General features: G+C 36.7%; 2 non-coding genes across 2 annotated transcripts; both read left to right on the top strand.

The window, feature by feature from the left end:
* Positions 1 to 702: 702 nt before the first annotated feature.
* Positions 703 to 863, top strand: LOC142166743 (U1 spliceosomal RNA). Its single transcript, XR_012697125.1, has one exon. It is a non-coding gene; the product is annotated as a U1 spliceosomal RNA (small nuclear RNA).
* Positions 864 to 11,034: 10,171 nt separating this feature from the next.
* Positions 11,035 to 11,243, top strand: LOC142166717 (small nucleolar RNA U3). The gene has a single exon (XR_012697115.1). It is a non-coding gene; the product is annotated as a small nucleolar RNA U3 (small nucleolar RNA).
* The last annotated feature ends 8,247 nt before the right edge of the window (positions 11,244 to 19,490 follow it).

The following is a 19,490-nucleotide window of genomic DNA, read 5'->3' as shown; positions in this document are numbered from 1 at the left end:
AACAAACTCTCTAAAAGATAAGCATTCACTCTAAGTACAATGCTATTCATAACAATAATTACATAGTCCTTACTTTCTTGTCCAACGTACCACATCGACAAGCAACCTAGGCAAAGAAATATTTATATATCAGCGATGCACTGAATGGATGCGATCTTACTTGAACAGGATCTGTTCTATAGGCTCGTACCACTGTATCCTTGAGTTCTAAGGAGAAAGAAAACCAAGTCAGCCCCAACCTCGGTGTGCTGATATGGTCTAATGGTTGTTTGACAGACCCTTCAATCTTTTTTGCTATACCTTTGTTTGCTTTGAAAAATCAAAATGTAGGCGCAGACTTCACTCAAGATCAGTGTTGGCATATGTTTTTTACTTGGAACGAAGATGAGCTCTTGGTACATTTGCTGTTCGGAAACTGAATTAGGACAACTAATGACTATGGAAAGATTCAATAGAGAAATATTCATGATTTTGTTACTAATTTCTTCTTCTAATACAAATAAAAGATTCACAAGGAAGATGCATAGTCTGAAGTCTGGAATAATGTTTATGAAGAGGTCGAATAACGCAGTAATTGCGGGAAGTCTCGGAACAACTGAGGTGACAATGTTATGAAGATTAAAATACTTTGTCACGCATTGTTTAGTGAAGAAGATAAAATAGTTGTGAGGATATATTATAACAGAGGACCACAGAAAAAATATATTTACTTGGGCGGGATAAATGGTTGATTAGAAAGGCCCATGTCCTACGCTGGTGACCTTCATTGCACTTTGGATGGGTGCCCGCCTAAGGTCGACCCAAGTAATCGAGCCTATGTGATAATTTGTAGTAGTGAGGAGTTGCCTTCGTGCAGGCCCTACCCAATCCAAAGCCCAATTATTTTTTGAGTGCCTCATTAACAGATCTATTAATTGGCTTGAGCACACATTCTCAACTCCACTCTTATAGTGATGTCCTGAGTTTTGGAAGGGCTTTAGGGATTTCTTCTCTATTCACTTGTAGGCAAAATTGTGTCTTTCTTTTTCTGTAAAAAAATTAAAAATAAAAAATTATATATAATCTCGTTGAGGGTTTGATTAAGGGTGTCAATGGATATTTAAAAGTCGATTAAACCATTCGAATTGATTTTTAGGTTTCTTTTAATAAAACCATTGGTTTTATATAAATCTATAACCATACCGATAATTAGGGTAGGTCTTTTATTTTATGAAAATAAACCGAAAAGTACCGAACCGTACTAAATAAACTTACATGCGAAAAATATATTTATATATTAAGTTTAAAAATAATAAAGCATTAAATTTTCCTTTGGCTTTGGAATTATGAAAGCCGTTACAGGTTAACAAGTAATTAAACTCAAATTCTTAAATCCCAAACCTATTATACTACTCCTATTGAAACTAAAGGTCTCTTTGGAAGGCCACCCGATTATTGAAATTGGTGTAATTACTATTCTAGTAATTACACAATGTAGTAATTACGAAAACCTATTTATTTGTCATAACGTTATTACAGTGTAATTACAAGTATATTATTTGGTTGCACAAGTATAATTACACAATTCGATTAAATTTTAAATGAAGTAATTATCAAAACTTAAAAGTTAATATAATAAATATATGCATATAAATAATTTTTTTATAAGTATAAATAATATTAAATTTGGTACTTAGGATGCATATTTGTGAGACCCCATGTTTTTTCTTTTTCTCTTACGTAATATACGTAACGTGGCGTGGTTATATTAGGTATATATGATTGGGTATAGCCCATTGGGAGAATAAGAATGAAAATGTGTGGTAATATCAAGGAAGTAAACTAAAGCTGTAGGTCAAAGGAATCCCTTAAACAAATGTTCGTGGTTAAAGAAATGGCTCCGGTGGCACCCCGCGCGTTCGGAAGGTTTAAGTTAATTTACACATGTGGGATAAGACCAAGAGTGTCTAATATGCTAAGAATAATGTGTTATGAGGTATTATAATATCACATTGGTCACATGTTAAGTTTTGGAATCAAGCAAGTTGCGAAATAAAGGTCGGCAAAAGTTATCGTAAATTTCTCTAATAAATTTTCTAAACTTTGGATCAAATGTATCAGATCATTTCTCCCAATATATAAAGAGTTATGAAACCCACAACCTATCGAATCTAATGTCTACGAGTCTAGTTCGCAACCAAAAATACCTCACATCAATCCGACATCGTAGTAAAAAGTTATGACTATTTTACCGCGGACTGTCCAGGCTGAAATCGGGCCGCGAACCGGGTCGGGTCAAACAAGTAGTATAAGTCGGCAAATTCGACTTTTCAGACCTAAAAACATTTAATTTTCGTCCTAAAACAGAAAGAAAGTTGAAGAGAAGGTTGCATGGTGTTCTTGAGTGATTAAGGTGTGTTTTTAACGATTTCTACCGTTAAAGTTTGCCCCCGTGCCTAGAAACGCAATCTTTACGCTTTGCAATCATTTCCCCCTTCTATTAGCTGTGTTTGGAGCTATTATTGGAAGATAGGAATTTGTTGTTCTTGTTGGTTCTTCAGGATTTATACTTGGTTTTCCAAGGTAATCATCTTGGGACTCTTTTATGATTGTTTTTACAAAGTTCTACGGACGTTTCGTCAAGTTAGGGTCATATGGCAAATCTGCCAATTTAAACTCAATTATGAACTGTTTATAGGTGCATATAAGCTGCATATATATAGTATTTTCGAAGCTTAGGACGTAAGGAATAACTTTTGTGAAGGAGCTACATGCATTCAGACGTTCGTTGGAGAGGTATGTTAAGGCTAAACTTTGTCCTTCCTTTTAGCACGAATTCTAGGAAATTCCTAAGACGTCAAATGTGATATTTTACTATTCTATTGCTAGAAAGACCTTCTGTGAAAGGCATTGGGATCGTAGCTGAAGTATTTTCATGATGCTATTAGGTTGATGTTCCACTCGTTCGGTTAAATAGGGTATTCGACATCTATATATGTCATTTGTTCGGCTTTCATAACTATATGTCCATATATGTGAATTCTTACTCGTCTTTGGGTTGTGTGACTAGAAAATAAAGGCATTTAGTATTTGCGATCAGTCCTTCTCCCTTGTTAAAGTGTATCTTAAAATCTCTAAAGTGACACATCGATTTCAAAAAATCTAAAATATTATTTTTATGTTTAAACTACTAAAACACTTGATTTTTGAAATACTTTCTTTTACTAAATATCAAGAAATCAGGTATAAGGACTAAGTGAAGCACCTTAAGCTTTTTATGAACATCTTCAGAGTTAAGTTATCTTTCTAAAAGTCGAGTTAAGTTTTTAAGCTTACTCAAAAGAAAAAGAAAACATATGAGGTTCCACGAGACAATTGTATGCGATACGAAGATGATTATGAGATTATGAGAATAAGAGTACCTATGAGCCAAGATTGGCTAAGTTATTGTTATGTACTATTATGTGCATTCAAAGTTTATATCATATATGACATATTATACATGGACTTCGAGCTATAATCGGAGCTAAGGGGCCTATTTGCCCGAAAAACTATATATATTGTACAGATGGCCACAGGTTGGCAATATGATGCCGGTTAGCTACCGGAAGAGACCGCCATTGCTAGCATTTGGTTGGGTATGTCATGCATTTGCATCAATATATAGGTATTCACGACATACGATTACACAAGAATACCATGCATATTTGATTACTATGAGGTCGGATGCCGTCCATGGAGGCTATCAGAGTTTCAGTGTCAAGTGGTATCTCTATTATTTTTTTCTTACATCAGCTATGTATGATTCTACTTTCTGCCTTACATACCAATACATTTTTATTCGTACTGATGTCCCGTTGCCTGGGGACACTGCATTTTTGTTTCATGCGTGCAGGTCCAGGTAGGGACTCTGATCGACCCCACCGCTAAGATTTCGAGGTTCAGCTGTGAGTTGGTAAGCTCCACCTCTTCCTGGAGCTTTCATAAGATGGTTACTTTTGTTGTACAGTTTGGTTATAGTCGGGGCCTTATCTCGACAGTTCTTATGACACTCTTAGAGGCTATTATGGACACAATATTTTGGGTTTCTTTTTGCAGCTTTCAGTCTCCAGCCTATAGGCTTGGCATGTATATATATGTGTGTAGGCATGTATGTCTCCAATCCGGCCTCGTCGGCCAGCTAGTACTTTATTATTTTGGCTCGTCTACCTTTGTTTATATGGCTTATTGTTATTCAGGTCATGACCTTAATGGTCCAGGCTTAGTATTTCAGATGTTGTGCTGCCCGATCTGTTGCGCCCCTAGTTTAGTTAGCTAGTATGCCTAATGGCTAACTCGATCAAATACAGTATCGAGTGTCACTCGTGCCTCCACTAGTTTGGGGCGTAACAAGCTTGGTATCACAGCAGGTCGTATCCCAGGGAGTCCACAAGTCGTGTCTAGTAGAGTCTTGCTTATGGGTGTGTTGTGCACCACACTTATAATCAGGAGGCTATGAGGCATTTAGGAATGGTTACATTTCTTTAAATTAATAAATCGTGCTATAGAGCGAAGTTATAAGAACATATGAAATCTAAATCGTGCTTTGTGTTTCTTATCTAACAGGCTACCTACGCTCAGGAGATGGCACAACGAACGATAGGTATGGATTCGGGGGAAGGTACCAGTCATTCCCCACCAGGTCAGAGGGATAGATTTCCCTTAGAGGCACACAGTGAATCTCCAGTACCCCTAGTTTCAGCTTCCCCAGCACTTGTTGGAGCCTAGGGAGATGCAGTACTCCCAACCTCACTAGTTCCATTTGTACCTGAGGCAGCTAGAGACATAGGACCTCCAGCACCTGTTGTTCCCCCATCAGAGACTTGGGAGCAGAGGATGAGGGAGGCAGTTCAGTTGCTGACTAGGATGGTTTCTATTCATGAGCGACAGCTATAGTCGGGAGCAGATTCCCGGAGAGATCGGACAGGAAGCTCTACGGTACGAGAGTTTCTTCACTTGGCCTCTCCATTATTTACAGGATCCAGTTCCACTGAGGATCCCTAGGAATTTATAGACCAAATGTATAGAGTATTGAGGGTGATGCATGCCTTCGTCACCGAGGCTGTGGAGTTGGCTTCTTTTTAACTACGTGATGTAGTCGTCCTATGGTATGAGGCATGGGAGAGATCTAGAGGACCTAATGCTCCGCCAGTAGAGTGGGAGGACTTCTCTGAGTTTTTTTTAGCCCATTATTTTCCACGGGAGGTTCGGGAAGCTCGTCTTGACCAGTTTCTTAACCTGAAGCAGGGGGATATGAGTGTGAGGGATTATAGACATAAGTTTAATTCTTTGGCGAGGTATACACCAAATATCGTACGTACCATAAGGGCTAGAGTTCATCATTATGTGGATGGTTTGGGGGATCATCTGATTAGAGATTGTAGGGTAGCATCCCTATTAGATGATGTAGATATTTCCCACATACAGGCTTTCGCTCAGACTATAGAGGACCTTTTTCGTCGAATTCGTGATACTCGTAGGGATAGGGAGTAGAGTAAGAGGGCTCGTACTACGGGGTCTTATAGGGATCCACCGGGTGATTTTAGGCCCCTACTCAATTGATATCCACCTCGGTCAACAGGTAGTTTCCCACCACAGATGTAGGGCCAGCGGTTTGATCGATATATTCAGTCAGGACCGGGGTAGAGCTCAGGCCAGCCTGAGGGCCTTCGACAGGAGCATTCCGCACAAATGGGATAGCCTACTCCTCCATGTACTCAGTGTGGTAAGCTGCACACCGGGTAGTGTAGCCAGAGTTCGAGTGCATGTTATCATTGTGGGCAGACATGACATTTTATTAGTCGGTGCCCGGGGTTAGGCAGAGGTGCACCAGCTCAGCCTTCAGGATCCACAACAGCTTCTTCTCCCTCAGTCCGTGCTCCTTAACCAGGTCCACAGTCTACTCAGGGCCGTGGTAGGGGGAGAGGTGGAGGAGACACCTCAGGTTCTAGTTATGGCCAGAATCGCTTTTATGCACTCACAAGCCGACAGGATTTAGAGGCATCCCTAGATGTTGTCACAGGTATATTGACAATACATTCTCATTCCATTTATGCATTGATAGATCTCGGCTCTATATTTTCATATATTACTCCATTTATTGCTAGTAAGCTTGACATGAGATTTGAGTTGTTGCCACAGTCAGTTAAGATATCTACGCCAGTTGGCGACTCTATTGTAGCTAATCATGTCTATCGAGGTTGTACAATGTTAATTAATGACTGTCCAACCTCTGTTGATTTAGTTGAATTGGTTATGCTAGACTTCGATTTCATTATGGGTATGGATTGGTTGAAAGCTTGTTATGATAATATTGATTGTCGTGCAAAGGTGGTTCGATTTCATTTTCCTGGTGAGTCTGTCCTTAAATGGAAAAGTAATGCAACCACGCCAAAGGGTAAGTTTATTTCATACCTTAGGGCTCGAAAGTTTATTGCTAAAGGTTGTATATACCATCTGGTTCATGTCAGGGTTATAGATAAGGAGCCAGCGACTCTTCAGTCGGTTCCTATTGTGAATGAATTCCCAACGATATTCCCTGACGAGTTTCCAGGAATCCCCCCCGAAAGGGAAATCGATTTTGCTATAGATTTGCTTCCTGATACGCAGCCTATATCCATTCCTCCCTACAGAATGGCTCCTGTAGAGCTAAGGGAATTGAAGGAACAACTGAAGGACTTGCTCGATAAAGGCTTCATTAGGCCAAGTACATCCCCATGGGGTGCTCCAGTGCTCTTTGTTCGAAAGAAAGATGGCTTATTGCGGATGTGTATTGACTACAGGCAACTAAATAAAGTCACTATAAGGAATAAGTATCCTCATCCATGGATTGATGACTTGTTCGACCAGTTACAAGGTGTCAAATGCTTTTCGAAGATCGACTTGCAATCCAGTTATCATCAGCTATGAGTCAGGGATATTGATATCCCAAAAATAGCATTTAGGACGACGCATGGCCATTTTGAATTCCTTGTCATGTCTTTCGGGCTTACAAATGCCCCAGCAACCTTTATGGATCTTATGAACCGGGTATTCAAACCATTCTTGGATGAATTTGTGATTGTGTTTATTGACGACATCCTAATATATTCACGATCGGAAGCCGAGCATGCAGAACATTTGCGAGTTGTATTGCAGACTCTCCAGGACTACAGATTATATGCTAAATTCTGTAAATGTGAATTTTTGCTAACTTATGTAGCTTTTCTTGGTCATGTTATTACCGGTGATGGTATCAAGGTTGATGGACAAAAGATTGAAGCTGTGATGACTTGGCCGAGGCCCTTGAACCCGATAGAGGTTCGTAGCGTTTTAGGCTTGGTAGGATATTACCGAAGGTTTGTGGAGGGATTTTCCTCTATCTCTGCACCATTGTCGAAACTGACACATAAGGGAGCTAAGTTTCAGTGGACTGAGGCATATGAACAAAGTTTTCAGGAGCTAAAGAAAAGGCTTACGACAGCACCTGTCTTGACTCTTTCGGATGGCACCGAGGGTTATGTTGTAAATTGTGATGCCTCGAGAATTGGCCTAGGTTGTGTTCTTATGCAGCATGGTAAGGTTATCGCGTACGCCTCCAGACAGTTGCGGAAACATGAACAGAACTATCATACGCACGATCTTGAGTTAGCCGCAGTTGTCTTCGCCCTAAAGATTTGGAGGCATTATCTATATGGGGTTCATATTGATGTTTTCACCGACCACCAGAGCCTTCAGTATTTATTTAAACAGAGGGAGCTGAACCTACGACAAAGAAGATGGCTAGAATTACTAAAGGACTATGATGTTGATATTTTGTATCATCTCGGCAAAGCTAATATTGTTGTTGATGCCCTTAGCCGGAAGTCCATGGGCAGTCTAAGCCATGTTGAAGCTAATAAGGTCAAGATGACCAAATATCTATGCCAGCTAGCTAATTTGCAGGTGCGTTTGGTAGACGTAGAGGGTGGACGCATTCTCGTTCAGAATACAGCAAAATCTTCTTTTGTTACTGAAGTGAAAGAGCGACAACACGAGGATCCTGAGCTTATAAAACTGAGGGAAATTATTCCACAGCAGCGACAACCTTTATTTGAGCTAACTGGAGATGGAGTCCTTAGATACCAGGGCCGTATATGTGTACCGATAGTCGGAGAGCTCCGCGCCAAGATTATTTTGGAGGCCCATTATTCTAGATATGCAGTTCACCCCGGAGCGACAAAGATGCATCGGGAACTTCGACAGATCTATTGGTGGAATGGAAATAGATATCGCGGAGATGGTAGCCCAATGTCCCAACTGCCAGCAAGTTAAAGCCGAACATCAGAGGCCTGGAGGCCTAACTCAGTATATTGAACTTCCATTATGGAAATGGGACATGATAAATATGGACTTCATCACTGGTTTGCCTTGCACTCCACGGAGGTATGATTCTATTTGGGTAATTATTGATAGGCTTACAAAATCTGCTCATTTCCTGCCAGTTAGGATGACATATTCAGCCGAGGATTATGCCAAGTTTTACATTCGAGAGATTGTTCGTCTTCACGGAGTACAATTATCTATTATCTCTGATCAAGGAGCTCAATTTACAGCACATTTTTGGAAATCTTTTCAGAAGGGTCTAGGAACGTAGGTAAATCTTAGCACCGTTTTTCATCCACAAACTAATGGATAGGTAGAGCATACTCTTCAGACAGTTGAGGATATGTTACATGCTTGCGTGCTAGATTTTAAAGGAAGCTGGGATGATCATCTACCTCTTATTGAGTTCGCTTATAATAACAGCTTCCAAGCTAGTATTCAGATGGCCCCTTACGAAGCACTATACGTGCGGAAGTGTAGGTCGCCGATCGGTTGGTTTGAGGTCGGGGAAGCAGAGTTGCTAGGTCCTAATTTAGTCTAGCAAGCAATGGAAAAGGTAAAACTTATTAGAGACCGGCTGCGTACAACACAAAGTCGGAAGAAGTCTTATGTAGGGCGTCATGCGATTTGGAAAGAAGGGGAAGATCAGCCCCAGGTATGTTGGACCGTATAAGATTATTCGGAGGATTGGCAGGGTGGCGTACGAGCTTGATTTGCCTTCAGAATTGGAAGCAGTCCATCCTGTGTTTCATGTATCTATGTTGCGGAAGTGCATTGGAGATCCTTCACGTATTACGCCCATGGAGGATATTCACATTGATGAAGACTTATCTTATGCAGAGGTACCAGTAGCTATTTTAGATTGGCAAGTAAGAAAGCTTCGAACTAAAGAAGAGGGAGTATTTAAATTCCTGAATGTTGAACACTTGTATTTGGGCATGAGGATGTAGTATATGTTTTATGCATGTTTGGGCCCGATGTCGTAGTTTATGCTTATGCATGTTTGGGCCCAAGGCTGTAGTTTATGATTTATGCATGTTTGGGCCCGAGGTCGTAGTTTATGTTTTATGCATTTTGGTCCTGAGGCTGTAGTTATGTATATGTATACTTGGGTCTGAGGCCGTAGCTTGTGCACATATATGTTGGGCTTGAGGCTGTAGTTTGTTTAGATAAACAGGTGGTTCATCATTCAGAAGAGGGAGTATTCATAGCCTTACATCTTTTGTTCTGTTATCAGTTATCATTTTAGTTATCAGTTATCAATTATCATTTGGTTTCAGTTTCAGTTTCAGTTGTTATCAATTATCAGTTCTCAGCTTTCAGTTATCAGCTCAGTTTTAGTTTCAACATTTATAGTCCTTTCTTTCAGTTGTTTTACATATCAGTGCAATTCAAATGTACTGACGTCCCTTTCGCCCGAGGCGTACATCTCACGATGCAGGTAATGATTTATAGGTGGACGATTCAGAGTACTCGGATTCTCATTCCAGCTATTTGGTGAGCCACAGTTCTTTCGGGGAATTATCATTACTCTATTGTCTTCAGTACTTTAGAGTGAGTATTTATAATACTTTATTAGAGGCTTCATAGACTAGAGTACATAGCAGGTTTTTCATGTTAAGCAATGTTTGCTACAGATATGTTTCAGACTTATATTAGTGTTTCCGCACTTGATTTATATCATTCATACTTTTAGTGTATCAACATGTGTTAGTTTATCTTCCGCATTTAGTATGTTATAATATCACATGTTGATTCAGCCAGCTAGTTGGTTCGCTCGTTCATATGTAGTCAGGAACCGGGTGTCGTGTTACGTCCAGGCCCAGGTTCGGGGCTTGACAAATCAGCATTATATCATTTGCAAATAACATAAATCATGGCACCTCCCGTTGAATGTGTCGCGTTAGCACATCCATCGCAAGGGCAAATAAAAATGGGTTTAGAGTTGATCCCTGATGCGACCCCATCACCACTGAGAAATAATTCGAATCTCCTCTCACGGTCCTTACCTGAGTCTTAGCTACATCGTGCATGTCCTTAATCACCTCTAACGTACACTACCGGGATGCCGCTACCCTCCAGACATCTCCATAGAATCTCCCTAGTACTTTATCGTAGGCTTTTTCTAGGTTAATGAACACCACGTGCAAGTCCTTCTTCCTCTCCCTATACTGCTCCATCAACCTCCTCATAAGATGGATAGCTTCTGTAGTTGACTGCCCCGGTATGAATCCGAACTGATTCTCCGAAATAGACACATTCTTTCTCATCCTCCTCTCCACTACTCCTATGTAAAAAAAAAAACAATGGTGAAAAAAATTGTAATTCTTACCTAGTTTGGAACAACTTTAAATTTTGTAATCCAAGAACTTTTAAGATTTTTGAGTAAATATCTTTAAATGTATTAAACAAGCTTACACATGAGGAAAATACATTATATCTTTGTCCAACTCCAATCAAACTCGTCTACTCAATGAAACTTTTAAGAAGAAACTTTAAAATATAGTTAGAATAAACAATAAGGTAGTTGTAGTTTATTTTGGTCATAGTTGTTGACTTATAAAGACGTTAGAAGAATTAAATACACCTTCCTTTTTTTCGCCTTGCCTCCCACACCGACAAGCTACCCAGGCAAGGAAGTACTTATATTTCATTGCAGCAACACAGATGGACACGACCTTACTTGAACAGGATCTGTTCTATAGGCTCGTACCACTGTATCCTTGAGTTCTAAGGAGACAGAAAACCAAGTCTGGTTGATGAGGCATGCCCAATAGACCAGAGCGTGATTAACAGCTCCCACAGCCCACGGGTTATGGTTATGATCGTTCTTAGCCCCAACCTCGGTGTGCTGAGATGGTCTAATGGCTGTCTGACAGACTCTTTAATTTTTTTTGTTAGTACTCTTAGATGTGTAAAAACTTATCTAATTAACCTTTCATATTGTTAATTTTAAACATTTCAATTTTTCTCGGCTTTATTTGGCAGTGAACGACGAGGAGCTAATTATGATTTCATATTCAGAATATAATCTGATACTTTTTGACTATTGAAATGGACCTGTTCTTTGTGGGATAGATCCAAGAACTGTCATGGCAGAGGTTTTATCAGTAGTGGGTACTCTCGGAGGGGTAACCATTATATCTAGTAGTGATCTCACGGGTGGTCTCACTGGTGGTAGTAACATTGGTCTCACTGGGGATTCCAAATCCTGAAGCATTTATGATAGTCGAAACCGATGCTTCTGATGAAGGGTACGGTGGTATTCTAAAACAACGAATTTCTTCAGAACCTCCCGAGCAGTTAGTTCGTTTCACTTCTGGTATCCCGAGATGGTCTAATGGCTGTCTGACAGACTCTTTAATTTTTTTTGTTAGTACTCTTAGATGTGTAAAAACTTATCTAATTAACCTTTCATATTGTTAATTTTAAACATTTCAATTTTTCTCGGCTTTATTTGGCAGTGAACGACGAGGAGCTAATTATGATTTCATATTCAGAATATAATCTGGTACTTTTTGACTATTGAAATGGACCTGTTCTTTGTGGGATAGATCCAAGAACTGTCATGGCAGAGGTTTTATCAGTAGTGGGTACTCTCAGAGGGGTAACCATTATATCTAGTAGTGATCTCACGGGTGGTCTCACTGGTGGTAGTAACATTGGTCTCACTGGGGATTCCAAATCCTGAAGCATTTATGATAGTCGAAACCGACGCTTCTGATGAAGGGTACGGTGGTATTCTAAAACAACGAATTTCTTCAGAACCTCCCGAGCAGTTAGTTCGTTTCACTTCTGGTATCTGGAATCCGGCTCAAAAGAATTATAGTACAGTCAAAAAAGAAATTTTGTCTATAGTACTATGTATTACAAAGTTTCAAGACGATTTAATAAACAAAGAATTTTTATTAAGAGTTAAACACGTTCAGCTTCCAACCCCCAAGAAAACTTAGAACTAAGATAACTTAAATAGGATAAACAGTAAACAATATATTGCTAAGAATAGTACAAAACTATTAAGAGAAATAGTACTGAAAAGGATAACAGAAAAGAAACCTTAAGGACAATACCCCTCTCTTTAACTTCAAACTGAACTTAAATCAGTAAAAGAAGAATTAAAAGATATTAAGCTTAGACTTAATAAAATCGAAATGGAAAATATTACTGATAAAATATTATCCCAAGTAAATAAGGGAAAAACGATTAATCAAGAATTCCTCAACGAAGAAGAAGATGGTAATGATTCTGACAATACTTCAAAATTAAATGATTCAATTATAGAAGAATCGAAAGATGATTCAGCAGCCCTAGTCAAACTTACTAAAGTAAAGGCTAAAAGTTATCATCTCCCCATAACCTTAAAAGTGCAAGATATGACTTTTAACAAATTAGCATTATTAGATTCAGGTGCAGATAAGAACTGCATAATGGAAGGAATAATACCATTAAAGTATTTAGAGAAAACTACACAAAGATTATACTCTGCAACAGGAGAATTATTAAAGATAAATTACAAATTATCTAAAGCACATATCTGTAATGACGGAATATGTTTTATTAATGATTTTATAATAACTAGAGATATAAACGAAGAAATAATTCTTGGTATTCCTTTCCTGACTCAAATAAAACCTCATTACGACGACTTAAGTGCCCTCTGCACTAATGTACTAGGAAAAGAAATACGATTTCCTTACCTAAATCCAATCTCTAAAGAAGAAAGTGATTACATTAAATCACAAACAATTTTTAAAATAAACCTATTATCTCAACAAGTGAATTATTTAAAAAATGATATTAAAGTTAGCAAAATTGAACAAACTTTAAAAACCCCCGGAGTAGAAGATAAGATTAAACTATTTCAGCAAAAACTCGAGCTAGAAGTTTGTTCCTATTTGTCCCTTCCACTTGGTATCAGAGCCATGTTAACTAAATCCATGAGAGGCTAAACTCTCAATTGTCTTTAAGGTTTTCATGTTATCTATTTCATGCTCTAGATCTTAATTGTTATATACTATTCATTTCAGTATATATTTATTGTTCAATCCTGTTATCTAGTGTGAAGTTCATAGTGTGAGGGTCTCTGAAAGAGAGTTAGCTGAACCTTATTAACTGCCGTCAGTTGCCGTCGTCGTTATAGGCCAGGAAGAGCCGCAGTTAGACAGGACACAACAGGACACAGTAAACACGTTCAGCTTCCAACCCCCAAGAAAACTTAGAACTAAGATAACTTAAATAGGATAAACAGTAAACAATATATTGCTAAGAATAGTACAAAACTATTAAGTGAAATAGTACTGAAAAGGATAACAGAAAAGAAACCTTAAGGACAATACCCCTCTCTTTAACTTCAAAAGAAACCTTTAATCTCATTATCACTAGGATATGAAACACAGAACCTTTAGCATCATAGAATCTTATAATAAATTAAGGTGGAAATTCTTGAAGCACCTTCGAGATACGAATAAAAGAATTAGTAATTCCCCACTCAACATTAGATCAACAAGATCTATCATTAGAGAAAACAAAATAAAGAACGTAGCTTTATGGTTATTAAAAGATGAAATAGATTTTAATAAAAGAAATATCAACAGGTATCTTGAGCAAAGGCAAATGATAGTGAGCAATATACGAAGTATTAATCGATCTATTAGCAGATGCTCTTCTCAATATTAAAATCTTAAATGAAGCAACAACCTTCTTTTCAATATATTAGAAATATAAATTATGAAAGATGGATACTTAATAAAGAATTAAGAAAGATAAACAGAAAAATAGAGTGTGCTAAACACAATCTAAGAGTTTGTAAAACCCTTGCTTCAAATAAGAATATTAGCAAACTACCTCTATTAAACATAGTAAAGGAAATTAATTATTACAACAACAATTTAAAGAATTGTGAATCACTAAAAAATACATATCTTGACAATTTGGGTATGCTAAAAACCTGTATTAGCTGGTACATCTGTCAATATTAATATGAATAATTCAGAAAGAAATAACACGCTAAATAGTGTTAATATTTCGGCAGTAGCAGATATTGCCAAAATAGAAAATGATTTACAAAATTGGAGTATTCCTAGAGAATCCTTTAGCACTATATATCATACAGGCAAGTTTGATTTTATTAAAAGTTATAATATCAAAACTTGTGAATCAACAATCGCTATTAATAACTCAATCGAAACCATTAAGTTATTAGCAGCACATGACATACAACAATATAGGAGAAAATATAATTTCCTACATATTGGACTAGTACAAGTAGCTGTCAAACCTTTATACAGATTAGGTTTAGACACACCCCTTTGTCTCTTGTTAAGAGATGACAGATTATTAAATTTTGACGATTCATTATTAGGAGTCCTACAAAGTAACCTAGCTCAAGGCCCGGTCTACTTTAACTGTTATCCAAATTATTCGGTTGACATAAATGACCAGAATATTTTAGATACTTTGACTCTTAATATTAAAACAAAAAATATGAATAGTAAAATTAATACAAGAGAGATAGCTGTAATATACCGAGTATATTATAGGCTAATGAAAACCACTTTAGCCCCGAAGGCTAAAATTAAAAGCAATAAGGGAGTTACAATGCTCATGGAAGCAAACCAAGAGCATAGTAATACCTTCGTCCCTAGAATGATTCGATGGGATGAAATATTATCCAAAGATGAATGGCGTTTTGAAGCCATAACTCAACCTAAATACGAACTAGAAAGTTCACACATCGAACAAGTAATTTAACACCCAACTGGGGCAGTAGACTTAAAATTTTTAAGGTCTAACTCAATAAGCGATGCTTCTTCCAGTAAAAGAATGTCCTTCAGTGGACCTTCTTCTAAACCCCCGGAGGAAAGATATAAAAGCGATAAAAGCGATGAAGAATTAATTGAAGAACTTGATAGGAAAATAAAAGGAGTAGATTTTAACAAAACTGTTCCTAAAGTAATCTATCAAAAGGGTCCTTTTATTCATAAAAGTTCATCCGCAGAAACAATAGATAGGCTTGGAACTCTTAAAGAAGAAAGTAACTTCGAAATAGATTGGAAAAGTCTAAATGCTCAGTGGAAACACCCTGATAACAACATTAAAAGAAAATGGTATGTAAATGCCTATTCTTTAGATCAACGAAAGTCTTTCAAGAACAATTGGATTAAAGATCTAAAAAGACTTAAATGTGATATAGAATTCTTTAGATGGTTTGAATTAACAGGGCAGATTCCAAATCAAAAAGAATCTTTACAAATGATTATTAACAAATGGTATACTAAAAATAAAGGTACAATAGAAGCCACTATTCCGCCTTTAGATGAAATAGTGATACCAGTTCAAACTGAGGTCATAACAGCTTCCCCCTTCAAAAGAGAAAGCATTCACCTCGATAAAGAACCAATAAATAAAGATTTGAACAAAATAATTGTCCAAAATAATTATACGAACAATCTTTTACATGTTGTAGCTAATCAATTAAAAGACACTAACAGATTAGGAATCCCAACAAAATCAACAGTAGCACCTACTATAGAAACACACCCTACTATCAAAATCCCTGAATTTTCAAAAGAAAAGTTCCCGCAATTAAAAGACAAATTTGATTTTACAAATGAACTTCTAGCAGAACAACTTAAAACAAAACTGAGTATATCAAAAATCCATACAGAACAAACTAGTAATAATATAGATAAAACTATAGAACTACGTAAATTACAAAACCAATTAACTTCATTAAATAAAACATATGAAGCAATACTAAAGGATGAATCCATCCCGGATAGAGAATCAAAGTTAAAAATAATAGAGAAAGCTTCTAACGAATGCTCAGACTCTATTAATAAGATAAAACCTCTTGTAACATTAAAAACTATTTCTGCTAATACTCCTGAAGTAAGTAGAATAATGGGAAATCCTAGACATCCTAATAAGAAAAATTATTATGGGAGACCAACATTCCCAGATGTTCAATTTGAAGAAGACATCTATCTATCCTACTCCAGTCATGATGGAACTGGAATTTCTGAATGGAATATTGATGGCCTAGCAGAAGGCCAAATCTACAAAAAACTCCACGAAATAGGAATTGCGGTAACAGCCTATAAAATGAAAAATGCGTCAGATAAAAACGCTGCAACTCTAGTAGTATCAGGATTTACCGGTTCCTTAAAAATTGGTGGGATAATTACCTTTCAGAAGACGACAAAAATCAAATTCTTAATGCTACGACCATAGCAACTATAATAAAAACTGAAAATAATAATCAAACAACTGAACTGGTAGCTAAAGAAGATGCCACAGCAACATTAATCTACTGTATAGCCAAACATTTTATCGGTGAACCAAAACTATTCCAAGATAGAAGTCTTGAACTTCTTAATAATCTTAGCTGCCCAAAATTAACAGATTTTAGGTGGTATAAAGATATGTTTATAGAAAAGGTATTGGTCAGAGAAGACTGTAATAAACCTTTCTGGAAAGAAAGATTCATTAGTGGATTACCCAGGCTGTTTGCCGAAAAGGTAAGAAATAAGATTAAAAATAGATTTAATGGCTCAATTCCATATGATAACCTAACGTATGGAGATCTAATAAGCTTTATAAATGTCACAGGTTTAGAACTATGTACAGACCTAAAGCTAAAAAGCCTTATTAAAAAGGACAGGCTACAATCCAAAGCTGAACTTGGTAGTTTTTGCCAGGACTTCGGTTACAAAACAATTGCAGCTCCTTCAAAAAGAGTATCAAAGAAAAACAAACATAAATCTTCTGATAAACCTAGAAGACGCCATAAGCGTAAAGAAAAGAAAGAGGGCGAAACCTCTAAGAAGAAAAGGTTTAAAAGGAAGAATAATTATGGTGATAAATGCTGGTCTTGTGGAAAAACAGGGCATAGAGCCAGTGACTGTAAGGTCACAAAAAAGAAAAGAAATAAAGTAAATTCTTTAGAACTTGATGAAAATACTAAAGAAAAACTTTACGCTATTCTAGAAGATAATGACAACAGTTCATCGTCTTCATCATCTTCACCCACTAACAGTTATTCGGATAGTGACAATAAACTTATCAATGTCGCATATGATTCAGACAGTAGCAGCTCAATAGAAAACAATTGTAGCTGTACTGGCGCAATTTGCGTGTGTAGCCAAAACTCACTTAGAGTAATATCAGAAGACTCCAAAGAGGTCTTATTCGACATCATCGAACACATTGATGACAATGACTTAAAGAAAAAGTATCTAATTGAATTAAAAAATATTATGGTTAAACAAAAGGGAAATCGACCACAGATAGAACCTTTTGATATGAAGAAAGTAATGGATAGATTCTCCGTTAAAACAGAAGAACCCACTACAGTCCAACATCTTCAAACTGAACTTAAATCAGTAAAAGAAGAATTAAAAGATATTAAGCTTAGACTTAATAAAATCGAAATGGAAAATATTACTGATAAAATATTATCCCAAGTAAATAAGGGAAAAACGATTAATCAAGAATTCCTCAACGAAGAAGAAGATGGTAATGATTCTGACAATACTTCAAAATTAAATGATTCAATTATAGAAGAATCGAAAGATGATTCAGCAGCCCTAGTCAAACTTACTAAAGTAAAGGCTAAAAGTTATCATCTCCCCATAACCTTAAAAGTGCAAGATATGACTTTTAACAAATTAGCATTATTAGATTCAGGTGCAGATAAGAACTGCATAATGGAAGGAATAATACCATTAAAGTATTTAGAGAAAACTACACAAAGATTATACTCTGCAACAGGAGAATTATTAAAGATAAATTACAAATTATCTAAAGCACATATCTGTAATGACGGAATATGTTTTATTAATGATTTTATAATAACTAGAGATATAAACGAAGAAATAATTCTTGGTATTCCTTTCCTGACTCAAATAAAACCTCATTACGACGACTTAAGTGCCCTCTGCACTAATGTACTAGGAAAAGAAATACGATTTCCTTACCTAAATCCAATCTCTAAAGAAGAAAGTGATTACATTAAATCACAAACAATTTTTAAAATAAACCTATTATCTCAACAAGTGAATTATTTAAAAAATGATATTAAAGTTCGCAAAATTGAACAAACTTTAAAAACCCCCGGAGTAGAAGATAAGATTAAACTATTTCAGCAAAAACTCGAGCTAGAAGTTTGTTCCGATTTACCTACAGCCTTTTGGGAAAGAAAAAGGCACATAATCCACCTACCTTACATAAAAGAATTTAATGAACAAAATATACCTACTAAGGCAAGACCTATTCAGATGAATCATAACTTAATGGAAGTCTGTAAAACAGAAATAGGTGATCTTCTCCAAAAGAAGATTATTAGGCCTTCTAAATCCCCTTGGAGCTGTGCAGCTTTCTACGTTAACAACAACGCAGAAAAGGAAAGAGGAGCTCCTAGGTTAGTAATTAACTATAAACCTTTAAATAAGGTATTACAATGGATTGGGTACCCGATACCTAATAAAAGAGATTTATTAAAAAGAACTTATAAAGCTAATATTTATAGCAAATTCGATATGAAATCAGGATTTTGGCAAATTCAAATTGCTGAAGAAGATAAATATAAAACGGCCTTTAATGTCCCATTTGGACAATATGAATGGAACGTAATGCCTTTTGGGTTAAAAAATGCCCCATCAGAATTCCAAAATGTGATGAATAATATATTTAACCCTTATAGTAACATGTCAATAGTTTATATTGACGATGTATTAGTATTCTCAGAGGACATAGATTCTCACTTTAAACACCTTAATATTTTTTTTAAAATAATAAAACACAATGGTTTAGTAGTCAGTGCTAAGAAGATTAAGTTATTCCAAACAACCATTAGATTCTTAGGGCACGACTTATATCAAGGTACTTATAAACCAATCTGTAGAGCCATTGAGTTCTCCTCTAAGTTTCCCAACGAAATCACAGATAAAACACAATTACAAAGGTTCTTAGGAAGCCTTAACTACGTAGCAGATTTTATTCCTAACATTAGAAAAATCTGTGAACCCCTCTACAAGCGTCTTAGAAAAAACCCAGTCCCCTGGAGTCTAGAACAAACAAACACAGTCAAAAGAGTCAAGTCCATTGTTCAAAAACTCCCGTGTCTAGGG

This window comes from Nicotiana tabacum, chromosome 11, assembly GCF_000715075.1.
Source record: "Nicotiana tabacum cultivar K326 chromosome 11, ASM71507v2, whole genome shotgun sequence".
Taxonomy (NCBI): domain Eukaryota; kingdom Viridiplantae; phylum Streptophyta; class Magnoliopsida; order Solanales; family Solanaceae; genus Nicotiana; species Nicotiana tabacum.
This window is presented reverse-complemented; position numbering and strand designations above follow the sequence as displayed.